The following is a 15,561-nucleotide window of genomic DNA, read 5'->3' as shown; positions in this document are numbered from 1 at the left end:
GATGTGCAGACAAAGCTGGTGCTTGTTCTCTCTCAGTGCTGTGTTGAGCCCACTGATAAACCAGCTGAGTCTAGACCTCTACAAAATGTTATGTACCACCCCAATCAGAGCCTGAAAGGGAAAGGGATGTTCCCATAAAGGGTGAAGCACCCATCATCCCTACACTGCCATTGGAACCCTTTCTGGAGAGGCAATCAACCTGATTTGAAAGCACTCTGTGTCAAAAGGGCACCAGCTAAAAACATCAGAACCTTGAGGAAATTATTTATTTGTGATGTTTGTGAACAATGAAGCCTCATCAAGGTCTTGGAGCTCTGAATTTTGCTATGCACATACTCCTACAAACTCACACTGCTGCAATGTTATTACCAGCACAATGAGCTGCCACAGGGGGTGGAAAACATAATAATCATTACACTATGAAATCCGAATCAAGGATTTTAAGATAAAATGCCTGGAATTCAAAATCATCATCTGCAATAGAATATTTTCCCAAGTTTTCTTGCAAGGTATCCTAATTTGGTAGGATACTTCAAAAAGCATATTTCAAAGTGGAAGGAGTGAGTGTTAATCCCTGCCGATAGCAGAACAGTAATTTTCACTGTGTAGGTGATATGCCAGCAGCAAAAAGGGCTCTTAGAGACAGACTTTCAAGTTGCCTTCATATTTCACATGTAAATAAACTTTTTCTTCAAATGTTCAATAGTGATAATTTTGTGAAAATTCTGGGTTAGTTGCCAGTTTATAACAGCAGTCCAGATTTCCTCCTTTTTAAATGAGAACTTTAAGGATTCTGACATAAGAAAAAATATTTCTTATGTGAAACTAAAAGGTCATACAACTCCCACTCAGTCTGATAAAACCAGAAGACTATCCAATGTTGGAAAATACATAAAAGCATTTGTTTTCTTTTCTGTTATGAAAATCCTATGAATAACCCTATGAAATCTTTGGGTCCCAATTCTGCAAGAGTTATCCTTATTTCTAAGGTTGTGTTTGCCTTACTGTTATGCAAAGAAGTGTAAAATACCACTAATTAGAATGGTAATATTCTATAATAAAAACAGTGGTGTAAATAATGAGAAATCAAACAGAAACAGTTTTATCTACTTAAGAAATTTTTTTGAGGTTCTATATTTTTCCAGCTCCAAATCTGCATTAAAACCACTTTAAAATCTTTAAAGTGTTCATAACTGAAAATTAGACAGCTACTCAGTTTGAAAATTTTGATCAAATATATTGTTTCAACAACTTTGGAACATTCCATTCCCACTTGACCACAATTTTACACATTTTCTAATCTGTTTTTGAACCTAAAATCAGAAGATTTTGTACTAAAGTATACAAACCTATGTCTGATACTTTCAAGAGCTCGAAACTATTTGAGTAATTTTGCAAAAATTAATCTACTCCCCAAAAATCCTACTAGCTTGGACAAACTGCAGAAGCTGGGAAAGCATACCAAGTCAGCTATAACAGATCACAGAGAGCAATTAAGACCCAGGTTAGATTCCCTAAAGCAATTTCTAAATAAATACCCACGCGTTCAGTCTGGGTCCCTCACTACAAGAAGGACATTAAGGGGCTGGAGAGGGTCCAAAAAAGAGCAATGAAGCTGGAGAAGGGTCTGGAGCACAAGTCCTGTGAGGAGCAGCTGAGCAAGCTGGGAGTGTTTAGCCTGGAGAAAAGGAGGCTCAAAGAGAAGCCAATCCATCCTAGAAATGTTCACATTTAAACTCTGTTTACAGCTGCCATAGCATCAAAACATTAATAATTTCTCAAAACCACATGATTTGGAAGCTATGCTATATTCCAAAACCTAGTGGCTTCCCTTTTCTGATTATTGACATCCCTGTCATCACAGTCTTTAAATGTTTCACTAAGAGAAATAGATTCTACTGAATAAAAAAGAAGCAGACAGTATTCTTCATAAATACAAACTAAATAACAAGCTTCTTGCCATACAGGTCAGCTACATGAAATTTACTACGAGACCTCAAAAGTTCTGCAGAATGTGAAAAAACTTATATGAAAATTAACTCCCTAAAGTAAACAGCCTATGTAAAACTTGGAGCAGAGTATAAAAGAAATATGCACATACACTTGTATATTCTGTGTGATTAGATTTTCTTCTGACCAATCAGCGATATTCAGAAAAAAAAATCACAAAAATTATTCAGTGGTATTTTCTACAACTTTTGACCACTTTCAGTTACATGAAATTCAGAAACAGAAACAAATTTGTGTTGGCCCCTGAACTCTTGCATTGGTGTTTCTCTCCTTCTTTGTTAAAATTACACCCTTTTTTAAAAATTAATTTCCTATTTGTATTGGAAAAGTCCATCTCCCCCAAGTATTTATGTTATGTAATCTGTGAGCAAAGATTTAAATGTCTGAAAGTCTGCAAAAAAATCTATTACTTTACATTTAAAGGTTAGATTTGAAATTTTTCATCATCTACCTCTTCTTTTGCATTTCTGTTGGAATTTCTGGATGTCTGTTGCAAGTCTGTTCAAACTACTTGCCTCCTACATTTTGAGAAACTTTCTTTCTGAGTAATAAAGAGCTGTTTCACCAGTCTTGCCCATTCAACCAATGTTTTCCTTACTTACACCCATCATTCCCTATATCTATAGCTTGAATGGTTTTACTTTACAGTTCAAGCCTCAGAATCCTCTGACAAAGATGACTGCTGTTTCCAATTGTGTCTAAATAGTTTTTTTGATGGAAAAAAATGGTTTTGGATAGAATGTTTTTTCTTTTCTTTTTTTTTTTTGGATAGAAAAAAATCCTAATTTTTTAAAATTAGAATATATCTCAATATGACTGATGTGTTCTAGAAGCAGTGGAAGGTGGGGCTTGCTATGTGCATTCTCAGCACCTCTGTCTCATATCCTGGCTTTGCAGTGAGTCGCCACAGAGGTAGTTTCAGCTCATTTGGGAGAAGTCAGAGCTGCAGCACTGGATGTTATCTTCCTTGGATGGCCCAGACCAGCATCGATTCCCTTCCTGATCATTGCTACACCTCACTCAATAAGGGTAAGGCCTTATGAAGGTCTTGTTTCTAAAAGTGACAGCACCTAACCTGGTAACTGAGAGAAAACCCAGAGGCAGAGCAAGTCACTGTGCCCCACTGCAGAGGCCACGGTGGGAAAGGAGAGCAACCTCCTCACCTGCCACATCTGCAGGTGTCCAAGGTGCTGCTCATTTTGATTAGCCAAGGCCACTCACAACCGAGAAAGCTGGAGCATTATTGCTCTAATTATTCTGTTCCTTTTCTTTGCCTTTCCCTGCCTCACTCACCCCTGGGCTCTTGAAAGAAAGACTCCCAGGAGCTCCCATTCAAGTGGGCTGAAAACCATGTCAGTGGGGGCTGACTTCTGCAGCACGGGTTGCTGTCACCAGTGACCTATTCATCAGCACCAGCACCAGCCTGGCTTTGTCTTCTGCTCCCTAAACAAACTGATGGCAGACTCAGTTCTGCTGCAGAAATATTGTGAATTAAACAAAGCACAAAGGGAGCAGGCAGCAGGGTTGAAACATTTAGTGGAAATAGGGGAGATGGTCAATAAAAGGGGATGGAGACTGGATCAAAAGGGGATGACTTACAATGGGACATGGGCTAAAAAGGGGTGTGAACTATCCTGAAGGTCAAAAAATGACAAAACATTGTGGTCCCAAAGCTGTCACCTTCTGCACAGTAGGGAGGGATCCGGGAGCAAGGAGAAATGCAAAGCTAGCAACTCAATATATAGGAAATGTACAAAGGAAAAAAAACATAAAGGGTCAAATTCTAGGGTGCTTGAAACAAGCTGAGACCACTGATCTCCATGAACAAAACAGAATAAATGCTTAGAGGAGGTAGCAGAAAGAGAAATAAAGGATGATAAGGAAGAGTAAGATTTTGGCTTGGGGGTTCATCTCAGACTTGGGACAGCTGGCTCCATTTCAAGACTCTGCCATGTGTTTCCTGTGGGACCAGAAGTGAGGCATTTAATCTCTGCAATTCAGTCCCCATCAGTGAAGAAATACTTAGGGAAAGGATGTGACAGGTATTTTATCTGTAGGGTACCCTACAGTAGTTCAACCATATTCAGGTAAAAGCAAAATAGTTTGTTGAAATGGAAAGATGGAAAAGAATTCCATATTTTTGAATTTTTCTATTTTGAAGGCCTTTAAATGGATCACATTTACTCTTAAATAAGTTTTCAAAGCATTAAACTTCCATTCACACCTTTCTATCATTTGCTGCCTTTGAGGTTCTGAATACAAATATCTGACTGGTGTCCAGTGAATACAGATATCTGAATGCTAGCCAGACATTTTCTTCTTCATTATTTTTCTGGTTTTCCTACTTTACCTTCTGCTCTTGTGTCAAGTTCCAAAATGCCTTTTCTTCTGGAGAAGGTTAGAGGAGATGAGAAAGAGTAAAATTGTAATGCCTGTGGCTTTCCAAAAAATAAGTTAAAACATTAATGATATTTAAGAAAAGTAATTTCCTCAGGTTAAAGAGGTTTGGCACATTTTCAGTGAAAAGAAAGATTTTTTTTTCTTCCTTTCTTCCTTTATGTAATTTAATTTTATTTAAATATATTTTCCTCAATGTTTCACAGAATGAAAAAAGCCTAGAAGAGAAAAATAGCTAGAGAAAACAGAATTTCTTTGGATATTAAAAGACCCACATGCATTTCAGCTATGCTTTTTATCCCCTTGGAAATCTGAAATAAAATCCTGGTGCCACACACACATCATGAGAAAATGCATCTATTTAAATGCTGGTCTATGTGACCAGAGTGTTCTGGATCCTGCAAATTCCTATGGAATTCCTATTCCAGTGGATTCCTATATCCATTGTTGGGGTGACTGCAGCCAGAGGGAACACATCTTAGCTGCCTTGAGGTAGCAAAATGCTTCCCTCTGTCATGGTAAAAAATTAAGGAAGGTGGGTTCTAAGGCATGTACTAATAGATGTCCTGGATAGTATGGAAAATCTGCCTGTGTCCTTAGCACCTGTGCATGGATGGCACAGAAAATTCACTGCCCCATGGATGAGCTGATATTTGTCAGATAGAGCTGCCCAAGTGTGCCTAGAAATGCCCAAGCTGCCCAATCATCAGCTGCTCCTAACCATGGTAGTTCCACAGAAACCAATTCCCAGATTTGTCCTCGGAGTTTAAACACTGGCCACCTGACTGACAGTCTCACAAGTAATAAAATAATTCAAACAGGTCAAGTTACCAAACTCAGAAACAGTGAGGGGTTCTTTTGCTTCGTGCCACAGAGAGGAAAATTTCCAGTCTTCGTTCAGAATTGGCCATCATTATTAAATGCACACATGGATGGGCTTTTTGGCCGTGATATAAATGACTTAAAGCTGTGATTCAAATAGGTCTATAAAGTGCTTCTATGATGTTCCTCTGCCTTCTTTTTTCTTTCCTTTTTTTTTTTTTGAAACTGTCTCTGCTCCACTATTCTTTGTAGAGACAAGCCCTTGAAAAGCACCCTTCTTAAGGTGTAAACTTGGTGACTGTACATTATAGTAAAACATTTGATTTGTTATAGGCTAGAAAAATAGAGAAGTTGAAACCTCTTCATGGTATTAAAGGTCACACAATTATAATAAAATCTTGCTCCAGCAGCTCCAGTCACAGACAAAATCAGTCTCAAATTTCCAGCGAACAATGAAGTCCCCACAGAGTTTCAGTTTCCCTGGGAAATCATGGTATCTCAGGCTGTGTTGATTTTAAGAGTGCCCCGAATGCCCATCATAAAAAAACGTGTTACTCAACACTGTCACAGCTCTTTCAGGAACCCCTGATAGAAAAAAAAAAGCTTTTTCTTTGGGGCATGGCAGTTTTCTGGTTCCAGGAACCCATAGAGCAGCAAGCTGTACTCTGTTTGGGTGAGACACCACAAGCTTGAACGTAATTTTCTAGCATGCCACACATCAAAATAAAATAATAGTAATACAGGACAAAAAAAACCGACATCCTCACAATACAAGGTAATCTTCCTGCTTCCCATCAAGCGAAACATATTGACAACTGACAATAGGCAATTAATAGATTAATGAGCATAGCTCTTATCTGTCTACATTATGAGTTTATCTGGTTGTAACAGGATGAGCACAACACGGGCCTGTGCTCACAGGAGTGCTGTCCCAGTAGGAATGAGATCATTGCAGCAAGATAGGAATGCAGTATTTTGATTACCAGGTATCACTCAATGGAACAGAACCCCCACACTCACACTTTATTCTATACATTTTAGAATTATTCAAGGGCAAAGAACAGAATATAATTTGCTAGAGAGAGAATTAGAGGGAAAGGTTTTACAAAAGCAGGAGAGATTAGGTTTTGATCCAGGGTTAAGGCCACTGCCTCTGGCACACACAGAATCCATCAAGATAGGTGGTGGAATTTAAAAAACCTTTCCACCTAAAACTGAGGCTAAACTCAGTGATTTCTGCAATGCTGAATAATAACATAAACTTTTAAATTCCTTTGATAACCCAAATAAAAAAAAATAAAGCACATAAACTAGTTTTTTAGTGGTTCTAACTCCAAAAAATGGACTGTTTCTGGCAGTGGTAAGTTCACTCACACCATGGATAAACTGAAAAATTTCATCTCCAGAAGTATGGAGGTGCACTGGAGGATTCTGTGCTTCACGAGAAACCTGCAGAAAAGCAGATTTTCCAAAGGACCCAGGTAGGAAGGAGAAGAAGGTACAAATTTGGGGAGCTAGAGAGCCATTATCTTGATTGCATTGACATTTTCTCCCTGGAACACTTGCCAGTTATGTATCTCCCCAGCTCTGTGCTTACTTGTTTCCTATTTCCACCACAGAAGGAAGCCAGATTTACTTTTCTTGTGCCCAGAGCCAAGTTCTGCCCGTTCTTCCTCGCTTGTGTAATCTAAGTTTTCTCGAGGGGTCCATTTGTACAGATAAAGTGAATTTGCCCTTGATAGCACTGTAAAGTTTCAAAGCAAATATTGTGATGGTTTTTGTGGGTTGGCAAACACGGTCTGCAATTTGCTGTGTGGAAATTGCTGTCCTGCTCCAGAATTATGCAGGCTTTCATAATGACTAGCGGCATGAGGCAAACACAGCAGGACAGTTGCATGTTGATCATTCTATACAATTTTGCTCACAGGCTGTGTATTTGGTTTCTCTCAGAGCCCAGGGCAGCCAAAAGAAAAAACACCAGTGGAGTGAACTTTGGATCAAGCTTGATGTTATTCCATTGCAATATACCAGACAATAAGAAATGAGAGGTTTATTCTGATTTGAACTGAGGCTCTGTTTGGATACAAAGCTGCAGTCCTGATGATGAGTCCCCTGGGCATGTGGCTGTGCAGGTTCAAGGTACTGCTGTCCCAGCTACTCACTACCAGCCCTTGCAGAGCAACCTGTGGCTGTGCCTCCCCACATCAGGGCACAGCATCAGAGGTCCCTGCCTGGCTGCTGGTCAGTAATTCCATCAGCAGAGCAGGGGGAGAGCTGCAGGCAGGAGCATTTAAACCACAAAAGCAAAAATCACCACAAGGCATTTCAAACCTTCTTTACACGTGGACCTCTGCTGTTTTAAACTACTGTCATGGGAAGGGGCTCAAAAGCTCCTTCTGCATGTGTCTGTTTGGATGACAAAAGAGCTGTATGAGCCCAGAGAAATATGGAATTGTTATATACTGCATTGAAGAGGGAATTCAGTTTTGTGTCTCATTTTAAAGAGCTAATATTCTTTTATCTGATCAAATGGTAAACAGCATTGCTAAATCAAGTTTTGATGGCATATATATTTGCAAACAAAACTTTATATTCAACCTTTTCTAAGATGATCCCACAAATCTGTGTTGATATCCTCTGTGGTCACATTTTTTTAAGAGCTTGAAAAATAGAACAGCCTCCCATGCACTGCTTTAAACCATGTACACGCAATTCTACATTTCCTAATTGAATGGGACCTTCTAGGCATGCAGTGAAAAGCAGCTCCGGAAAATCAGTGTAGAGAGGGACAGAATGTTTTCCAAATGCTGATTTAATTCTGTACTTGGGTATTCTGTTCCACAGGAAAACAAACTAAAACTCCCCCACTGAGAACTGCAATGTGTCATTCAAACACATCGCTCATGCTTCAGGGATGACATTTTCATGGATGCCTCCCAGAGCACCCTGCTACTCTGAGCTGAAGCTCCTGGGCCCTCTGAAAGGAAATGTACACACAGGATGGCACAAAAGCTGTGAGATACCAACCTCTCTCAAACACACTCCTTTCACAGGCACTGCTTCCCATCATTTGGGCTGGATGCCTCAGGTCTAGTTTGGTATGACAGCCTTGGTCACCTTGCTTTGTCATTCCTCTTCCCAGGGTTTGAGGAACCCTGGAATGCTGGAAGGCACAAAACCATCAGGACTATCCCTTGGCAAAACCAAGCCACAAGTGTTTGACACAGCTTGGAATATTTGCTCCTTATCTTAGGGGGTGAGAAGTCCCAGGTGTTTCCCCCCAGCATTTCTGGAAAAACTCTTCAGTTTTATGGATCAGTCTGGGACCTATAAACCTTTGCGGTTTCTGGGGAGAACTGCTGACAGAAATATCAAGAAACGTCTCCAGCCTGTGTCACTGGGAGATACACTGAGACTGGAGGACAGGACACCAGTTTGAGCAGAGTGGTTGTGGTGCACTCGTTTCTTTGATGCCATGAAATGGTGCCAAAGAGGTCACTGAGGAGCTTTGCTGCCTAAGGAGAAAAAACTGGCACAGAGAAGAGCATTCTTTGGTCACACAAAATCACTTCAGTTCTTTAGGCAGGTGATGCCTACTTGTAAAGTTTTCCATACAGAGAACTAAAAAAAAAAAAAAAAAATTCTCCTCAGCCTGTGTTGAATGTGTGGATCAAAACTGCTTCAATAGGGAGCAAGGGAAGGAAAAACAATGATCAAGAGCCAACAATGCTGACTCCTAATAGACAACAGCTTCTTTTGACATAAAATGGTGCTGCTCTGAGGTCAGGGCAGCTGAAGGCAACAATGCTTTATCTTAGCTAAAGAATATCAGGACACAACTGTTTCTCACTTTTATATTGTATATTAATATTTTAACATACTTAAGCATTTTCCTGTGAAGGAGTTAATGAAGCCATGCTTAGATCTTTGGACACATTTACAGCCCATTATTTAAGATACAGGAAAAAATAAGGTCCTTTAAGAAATGAAGCAACCGGAGCCATTAACCAAAACAAAGAGATCACAAGACATGTTAAGCAGCATTTGAACCAAAGGCTGCCTTCCAAACTGGCATTGCTAGGCTGAAACAGGCAGGACAAAGGACTTCAGACACATGTAGGCTGGGGGAAGAAACAAACCCAAAAAGAACAGACAGGTGCAGACAAGAATGTTGGCTCAGGGATGCTTAAGAGCTGATAGCAAATACATTAACCATAGAATCTTTCCTATGTTCAGGAAAGGCAATGGAGCTATGTTTGTTCTTTGCAAATAAACAGGATTACACCATGGGTAGAACCAAATTTGGTATTAGTTCCTTCCATTCACTATTGATCCCTGCTGCTTTCCCCAGTCTGGAAAACCCACTGGCAATTTGGCTCAAAAGGACAGCAAAAACAACACAAAAGAATCAGAAACCATTTGAAGACAGCTACACACACATTCTCCTCTCTCCCCATCAAAGCAGAGCTCTGTTCTCCCAACCTCTTTGGCCCCCTGTTTTGGTCTGTAAAATGGAAATAACTTGGCACAAGAGAGTGAGAGTCACAGATCATGAGCCCACTCAGTAAACTCTGGGAGAAGGAGCTCCCCTTCTGCCCTTCAGCATTTTTACGTCTGCAGTACCTCCTTTGTGCTAAGAGCCACCTACATGGGGAATATCTGCTTTAGTTCTATGCACAGAAGCTACTTCCACACAAAATATTTGCGGAAACCCACCAGTTCCAGATGTGTGGCTGAGAAACCTCAAATAAAACAGAAGAGGTTTTAATGCAAATATAAAGCTCTTTACAAATATCAGACTTGGTGACATAACATCAGCTGCGAATGTAAAACAACATAGGGATGAGTGTTCCTGCAACAACAAAAATTTAAAGATAAAATACCTTTTCCTTCAGATTCCCTACACTGATTTCTGAGAATCTAATGAAACACAAAGTATGTTTGCAAAGTAGAACGTTTGCATATGCTTCATTAATTAGTTTGGCAAGGCCTCCACTACCAAAGGTGCACATATTTTTACATAGGCTTCAGCAATCTGCCTTGGAGCTTTCAATATTCATGTTTCTGCACTATTTGTGCTCTGTATAATTTCTTTATATCTATATATATATGTATATATAGGTTTTATTTTTAATGGATCTTGGAATTTGTCATTCTGCTAGGATTTCTAAAAAAATCCTTCCAGAAAAGCTTCCATTTAACTTGACTGGAATAGGAGAGGTGGTGCACACTTTTCCTTTTCTTGGAGCTCCATCTCAGTCCAACAGCAATGCTGTCCATGTAATCTTGGCATCACATTTCACACCAACCTCATGATGAACTGAATTTTCATTAGAACTGACTGTGAATTTTCAGATGAAACAACTTCTCATTGGAATACAACAGCTTGTTCAAACAGAATGTTTTGGGCTTTGAGAACCTCCCAGCTCAACACAGACAGGGATGTCTTATAAAACTGCTTGTGGGGCTCTTTAATCAACATCCTTTGACAAGAGGGTGATGGACTTCCCAAGTTCACTGTGACACCTGAAGAGCTGCTTTCTCCCAATTTGAACAGAAACAGAAATAAGAAACAGTTGTTTCTCTGAAGCCAGTGTTTCTGAATTTCCATCTCCAATTCCATTTTTTACATCTCACCCCACACCCAAACAATACAACAAAGGTCTTCTGGCAACACAGAAATGTTAAATGCCATCTTCTCTGGCCTGGTTACTGAGCATAGTAAGGGGGCTACAAGGAGGAGATGGGAAACACTGAGAAAAGTGATGCAGCAGCAGGCTCTAGAGCCTTCACACAGATTTACCTGGCTGCTGAAGCACTGGACTGACTTGAGAGCTTTTTCCATCTAGGTCCAGCCCAGCTTTCACTTTGGGTTTTATTGCAGGAAAAAGCTATCCCATGCCAGTCACTTGTGGCAGTACTTAGCATTACCCACCAGCTCACAAGAATGCTCTAGAGCATCCAAAAGTTGGATGGGAAAACCCACATAAATTACCTTAATGCAGTAAACTCCCAAAGCAAAGGGCACATCCTAATGCAGAACCTGTCCCATCTCTCCACAAATAATGGCACAACATGCTGAAAAATCTTCCTACACCTTAGAAAAATAAAGAGGAATGGGGAAATGGAAATAATAATATAATGGAAAGGAAATGCAAAACGTAAGAGGGTTGGGGAGCTGCGTCCCTTAGTTTTACACAATTATTTTCACCTTCTCAGAAACATAAGTATACATTCACTACCTTTGTATGGCACTTCAGCCCCTACTAATCATCAAATATTCATTAAGTGTTTCTGAATTTAGAAGCAACTTGCCCAAGGTTTATGTGTTCCCTCTAAGAGCTCCACACCCATTCAGTCAAGGCAGAGGCTGGACCACATGCTAGAACATAACATGGTGTACCTCATAAAATGCACTGCACCTCCTGAAAACCAGGTAGCCCTTGGCCTCAGTCTTGCCTGCTGTGCACTGTGTGCAGCCATTAAATAAAGCCCCCAGCATTTTACTGAGCTTGGACAATCACACTGGACAAGATAACAGGATCAATGTGGGCGATGAGGGTAAAGACCAAACACTCTGGAGATGTCCTGGCGAAGATGAGTAAACAACAGGCCTCCGTAGAGAAGGAGGATAGAAAACTCAAATCACACTGAAATTTACCAAAGCTTAAAGCTGCTTACAATAATGGCTAAGGGTGAATGATTCGTTTCAAACCAGGCCAAATTGAGGAAAAGAACCTTGATGCACACACCAATTTTGTTTCTCAAAGTCAAGAATTGTCTAATCAATAGTAGTGCTAAAAGGAGATGGGCGCTCTCAGGGGTACCATTACAAAGAATTGCACTGGATTTTAGCCACCTGGCTCCCAATTGCTTTAATAGCCATCACATGGCTAAAACCCAGGCTGAAGCTTTAAAAGTTTACCCCTTGGTCTTCCTGAGCATCCACTGCTGTCAGGTGGCAAATGCAGAGCAGCAGTAGGGACTGCAGGATTTACTCCTGCATTGGCCAGAACTAGAACATGGCCAAGAATTTGCACTGCTGCTGCTGCAAGCGTCACTTACTGGGTGAGGAAAGGCAAAGCAGGAGAGGGTAAAAGGGGTGAGTGAAAGAGAAAGAAAGTGTACTTAACCCTTCCACTGTTGATGTGTTGATAGCAGCCTGCACCAGGTACTCACATCACCGGCCTAATCCAATCAGCCCCCCTCTTCCATTAGCTAAAAAGAAACTGGCACTTTTTAGGTAATGCCCTGACTGCTCCCCCCACTCCAAACTGTGCTCCAGATCTTAATGGAAAACCTTCAAGGAGTTGAAGGTTTTAAATCAAATAAAGAAGCAGACACAAGGAGAAAAATCCAATCAGAGCAGAAAGGGTTGGATTAGCCAGGAACTGTTTTTCTCCAATTATCACTAGCACTGAACTTCACAGGAGCAGGAGCTGGAAAGACAGAAGGAGGAAGACAAAAGAGAAGAGGAAGGAAGTGTTTTTCTCATGCTCCTATTAGACATAATTTTACAGAAGGAAAGGTGTTGTCATGTCAACAACATCAGGGCTTGACTTGGTTCCTGGGCCTGCTCATAGGTGAACACCTATGGGATGATGAACATCCCGACTCCTTTCTCAGACAGCTTCCACAGCTCCAGAGCTTTCCAGGGAAGAGAAGGGAAATTAGCATTGGCAGCTGTCCCTCTCAAGAGGTCACCTTATGGTGAGGCTCTCATAGAACATATAAATAACCAGCAAGATCCACCAGCTTTTAAAAGGAAGTGGGGTAGTACTCAGTGCATCACAACTTGAGGTGGAGGGACCTTAAAGGTCACTAGACCAGGTTACTCAGAGTCCCGTGCAACCTTGGGCACCTCCAGGGTTGGGACATCCACAACTTCTCTGGGCAAATTGTTCCAGTGCTTCACTGCTTCGATAGTAAAGAATTTCTTCCTAACATCTAACCTAGACCTGCTCCCTTCCAGTTTGAAGCCATTCCCCCTTGTCCTATCACTCCCTGCCACTGGGAAAAATCCCTTTTCACCCTTCTTGTAGGAGCTTATTTAGCTATTGGAAGGATGGTATAAAGTCTCCCCAAATATTGTTGTGGAGAACAACAAATCAAAATGTTTCTACATTGAAGTTGTTGAGCAAAGGCAATAGAGAAAATGAGTAAATGAAGGAACGTAAGAAACCCAAAGTAACTGCAAATATCCCCAAAAGCTCAGTTTGTAACCTAGAATGAGTGAAAAAAAGAATAATAAAAAAAGGATTTGTGTTCTATTAATACTCCTGCTACCCATTTAGAAGACTGAATGTCCAAAGTTTAGAAGGCTAATGGTTAGATGCTGGTTAGGAGAGAAGAAAGGGAATGACAAAATATTTCCCAAAATACTAGATAACTGTTATGGGCATCCAAAACCTAGGATTCATATATATATCAGTTTGAATATATTTCGTAGTACGGTCCCTTTTTATTGACACCTACATCTATTATATGTATTTTTGAATAATTATTTTGGAAAAAAAGAACAAACTAAATATATTGTCCTGAGCCAAAGCAAGCACTGGAAGAAACCAAGAGCACTGGGATTTCTATTGAAATAAATGACAGAAATCTGGTAGGGTGTTGTTACTTGCAGGTCTGATCCAGAACCCATTAATTTGGTAAGTTTTGAATCCAGCTACAAGAGGAGGGTGAGGAGCCCAAGACCATTGGTCAGTGCTACTGTTACACTGGACTTTGCAGCATCTCTCTTCATAGACATTAGAGCCAAACCACATCAGTTCCCCTTAGCTGAGCTGGATTGGCACTTTGGAAATCCTAGTGCACAGGAAATGTTTAAATCTTCACATTTGAGGGGTAAGAGCAGCATAGAGCTCAGCTACTGGCTAAATATGGCTCCAGAAAAATGAAGGTAGTAAAACTGGCAGGAAGAGAAGAAACAATGTGTTTCAACAATAAAATGAAAAGAGAGATGAAACAGGAAAAAAGGTACAGCAAGGAAGGGAGAATAGGAAAGACTATGGGAAACTGGAGAGGGTGGTAACTAAATTAATCAAAACCAAGAAAGAACTGGGGAAATGGAAACATGAGAAACACAGGAGAGCACTTGAACTCACAAAGTAAAAACAAGCAAGAGGCATATTGGAGGCAACGGAAGAAATAGTGAGGCAATGAGAGAAAGAAAAGGAAGGGGGAAAAGTGTGAAAAGCTGAAAATGGCAAGATGTAGGAGAGAAAATGGGAGAGAGGAAAAGGGAGGGAAAGAGAAGGAATTGTACAGGCAAAGGACCAGAAAGAGGAGAACAATCCTAGGGAGCCTGCTGTGGTGGGTCGCAGAGGAGTTCACAAGCCCATGCACTCCAACTATTTCTTTTTGATTCTGTGTCATTGTCAGGCTTCAGACTGCAGCTGCAAATTGTTTGTCTGGCAGTTCTGGTAGGTTTGATTCAATAACTCCTGTAAGAGGGCAGGCAGGATATCAATGCTGCTTTATTGCCTTTTTCTCTGCCTACAATAGCAATCCTCCAGTTATAGAGTATTATAAAGTGCCATCACTGGGGGTTGTATCTCAGCATAGTCACATCTCATCTTCCTGGGCTATAATAAGCCGGGAAAGGTAGAAGTCTGAAACTACATGAGCCTTGTGAAAGGATTAACACTGAGGCCTAAAGATTGGCACTGAGCAAACAGAACCTCAGCTCCCAAGGACCACAAGGGGAGCTGGGGACATCCTGCTGGATCAACTCCACCAAAATTGACTTGGCAACCTGAGTCAAGCCTCACTGCAGCCACTGGTGGACAAAGCATTAACACTCCAGAAAGCTGTAACCACAGCTGGGGAACAGAGAAAATAACATGTGTGGTCCTGGCAGTTGGGTGACTTTTCATAGCTCTCTCGACATCCTTCAGATATGAGCTCTTTAAAAATAGCCATGCAGCGACATTTAACATCAAATTGGACTGACAGATATTGGACTTACTGACCATTTTTCCTCCTTGAAGTTCATTCCTTCAGGCTGGGGGGGGTGTACCTCTGCAGTCCGACACAGAGAAATTTCTCCAGCCTTGAGTGTTCATGACCTGTCAATAAAAAGAGGCTTTCAGTTACACAATGTCATCACATAGTACCTTTTACAAACACTAAATTTGGGTTAAAAATGTCACAGCAAAACACCAAAACCTTTTCACACAGAAAACTGCCTGTGAGGCATTTTATTTGTATGTCTGATAAAAAAAAAAAAAAAAAAAGAAAAAAAAAAAAAAAGCCAGAAAAATTCCTGACACATTGTTCTGGTTAAAGCCACACAAATCAAAACAAAACTTCTCATTCAGGCCTGGT

The 15,561-nt window shown here is 40.6% G+C and overlaps 1 long non-coding RNA gene across 1 annotated transcript in view; it reads right to left on the bottom strand.

Annotated features, from left to right (window-relative positions):
* The window catches only part of LOC146767299 (uncharacterized), a 149,907-nt gene that overhangs the window by 59,690 nt on the left and 74,656 nt on the right, over window positions 1-15,561 (bottom strand). The window contains exon 2 of the long non-coding RNA XR_014955952.1: window positions 15,207-15,302. This is a non-coding gene — a long non-coding RNA (uncharacterized LOC146767299). The remainder of the gene's footprint in view (window positions 1-15,206; window positions 15,303-15,561) is intronic.

This window comes from Lonchura striata, chromosome 5 (genome assembly GCF_050655825.1).
Source record: "Lonchura striata isolate lonStrDom1 chromosome 5, ASM5065582v1, whole genome shotgun sequence".
Lineage (NCBI taxonomy): Eukaryota > Metazoa > Chordata > Aves > Passeriformes > Estrildidae > Lonchura > Lonchura striata.
The sequence above is the reverse complement of the archived record's forward strand: the minus strand, read 5'-3'. Positions and strand labels throughout refer to the sequence as shown.